Source organism: Mastomys coucha, unplaced genomic scaffold (genome assembly GCF_008632895.1).
Source record: "Mastomys coucha isolate ucsf_1 unplaced genomic scaffold, UCSF_Mcou_1 pScaffold20, whole genome shotgun sequence".
NCBI classification, from domain to species: Eukaryota; Metazoa; Chordata; class Mammalia; order Rodentia; family Muridae; genus Mastomys; species Mastomys coucha.
This window is the reverse complement of record NW_022196903.1, coordinates 111,610,525-111,613,390: the sequence shown is the minus strand read 5'-3', so window position 1 is coordinate 111,613,390 and position 2,866 is coordinate 111,610,525. Positions and strand designations below refer to the sequence as shown.

General features: G+C 41.7%; 1 protein-coding gene and 1 long non-coding RNA gene across 2 annotated transcripts in view; both read left to right on the top strand.

Moving 5' to 3' along the window:
- Nucleotides 1–415, top strand: part of LOC116099480 — a 2,046-nt gene extending 1,631 nt beyond the window's left edge. The window contains exon 2 of the long non-coding RNA XR_004122267.1: nt 5–415. This is a non-coding gene — a long non-coding RNA (uncharacterized LOC116099480). The remainder of the gene's footprint in view (nt 1–4) is intronic.
- LOC116099478 (zinc finger protein 25-like) overlaps nt 1–2,866 on the top strand; it is a 19,883-nt gene that overhangs the window by 6,061 nt on the left and 10,956 nt on the right. The gene's annotated exons all lie outside the window — the stretch shown is intronic.

The window sequence follows — 2,866 nt, the reverse complement described above, 5'->3', positions numbered from 1 at the left end:
GCAGGTCCCCTCAGTAGGCATGGATGCAGGTCCCCTCAGTAGGCAGGGAGGCAGGTCCCCTCAGTAGGCAGGGATGCAGGTCCCCTTAGTAGACGGGAATGCAGTCTTCAGGAGAGAGAAATAGCAGGTAGAGGCACCAAGGAAGCAATCCCTGAATCAAATCCACTCACTGGCCATCATGATCTGGATCTGACTCCCCCCAGCCACGCTTCTCATAATATTTACTAGTGACATAAAATAGGAATATTATACCTAAACTTAAAATGAATGTGAACACAGTATGGTCGCGTTGGGTCACACACCCTTAAGCTGCCCCTTTCTTCCAGAAACCAGGCCATGTCATCCTGTAGCTCCCTCTCTGGGACACAGAGTTGATATATAAAGTCACAAAGATTGTGACTGCACTGCCAAAGTTCAAATCAGGGAAAAAAAAAATCCCCATCACAGATATGGGGAAATGGACTCAAAGTCCCACCCCAAACCAAGAAGCTATACCTGTTTGGGAAGGGGCAATCCGTTTTCTCCAATAGAGTGTCACTGGGTGTTTTACCCACAATCTCAGGCAGGCCCCATGCTCAGGAGTAGTTGGCCAACACAAAACTGATTCAAAGTCAAGGTTTTTCAATGAAATTTTTTTGTTTTGTTTCAGTGTTTTTTTATCATCTGGTTTTGTTTTGATTTGATTTTCATTTTCATTTTCGGGGGGGAGGGAGGAAAAAGAGGAGGAGGAGAGAGATAGACAGACAGATAGACAGACAGAGACAGAGACAGAGAGAAACACAGAGAGACAGAGACACACACACACAAAGAAGAGAGAGAGAGAGAGAGAGAGAGAGAGAGAGAGAGAGAGAGAGAGAGAGAGAGAACAAACCTGAAGTTGGGTGTGTAGGGAAATAGGCAGGATCTAGGAGAAGTTAGAAGTCCAGAAATAATATAATCAAAATACACTGTGAAAATTTTTAATTTAAAAAAAAAGCCAATAAAAAGGATAAGCATTCTTTAATCATATTAGGAGACACTGTGAGCATTATTGTGTTTTAAGGTTTCATAAAAGTATATAATGTGTGTGGAATGTATTTTGATTCACATCTCCACCCTTACAGTAGTCACCTTTGTCCCTGGTGCAGATTCACTTTTATTCTTGTGCCATAGACTCATGTCTGATTTTATGTGTCTATATAATTTAGGAGCCTCAAATGAGTAAAAACATACTGTCTGTTATTCTGAGGATGGCTTGGCTCTATCTGCATCTATTTACTCTGACTTTCCTTATGGCAGAAAATCCATCATGAGTCTATACCACCTTCCTTTTACCCATTTTTCCACTGTTGGAAATCTAAGTTGGTTTTATAACTGAGTTATTATTAATAGTGCTTCAATTAACATTGATATGCAAGTATCTTCCTGATATGTTGATTTAAGTCTTCATTTTTATTTTCTAATCAGAGAGGGAAATGGGATTCCAGTGGGAATTGTACCATTATTTACTTTTGATTAGAAGAATATGTCTCTTTCATATTTTTTCAAGCTTGGCTAGCTATATAATAGGATACATTAAATGCCCATTTAATCACAAAGCATGGGCCTTGAGATGACCATCATGAATGTCACTGCCTTTGGTGCTGATTGTTCTTGTATAATTTGATTAAGAAGAGTGAACCTGAATCTCTGGATATCCTTACAAGGATGAATGGAGTTGAATATGCTTTGAGATGGAAGTCTGAGTATGGCAGAAAGCTTTTCCAAACCTTTAATTGGTTGTATATTAACATTTCAAAAATATTTTTAAAAATTCTTTAAGACTTGTCTTAGTCAGGATTTCTATTCCTGCACAAACATCATGACCAAGAAGCAAATTGGGGAGGAAAGGGTTTATTCAGCTTACTTCCACATTGCTGTTATCACAAAGGAAGTCAGGACTGGAACTCAAGCAGGTCAGGAAGCAGGAACCGATGCAGAGGCCATGGAGTGATGTTCCTTACTGGCTTGCTTTCCCTGGCATGCTCAGCCTGCTCTCTTATAGAACCCAAGACTTCCAGCCCAGGGATGGCATCACCCACAAGGGGCCCTATCCTCTTGATCACTAATTGAGAAAATGCCCCACAGCTGGATCTCATGGAGGCACTTCCCCAACTAAGCTCCCTTCTCTGTGATAACTCCAGCCTGTGTCAAGTTGACACACAAAACCAGCCAGTACAATTGTCCCCTTGTCAACTTGACACACAAACACATCACTATTAAGCCTCGACACTTATGTTCTTATTCATCCCCAAGATCTAAAGTCCCACAGTCTTTACATATTAAAAGTTCAATCAATTTAAAATGTCCAATATCTTTTAAAATTCAAAGTCTCTTAACTGTGGGCTCCACTAAAATACATTTTTCCTTCAAGATGGAAAAATATCAGGGCATAGTTACAATCAAAAACAAAACCAATGTCTGGGATCCAACTCACGATCTTCTGGGCTCCTCTAAGGGCTTTGGTCACTTCTCCAGCTCTGCCCTTTGTAGCACACATCTTGTCTTCTGGGCTCCAGATGCCTGTACTCCACTGCTGCTGCTGTCCTTGGTGGTCATTGCATGGTACTGGCATTCCCAAAACACTGCTGTAACTAGGCTTTACCAATAGTCTCTCATAGACTGTCTTCATGGTGCCAAGCCTCAACTCCTTTGCATGACACCTTCAGTCCTGGGCTATCAATTGCAAACTGAGGCTGCATCTTCACTTATGGCCTTCCATGGCCTCTCACTGTGCCGAGCCTCAGCTGCCCTTTATGACCCCTTCGTGCTGTCAAAACCAGTACCACCTGGGTGACTCTTACAAATTACCAAGTCCTGCTGCAGCACAAGGTACAACCTTGGCTAT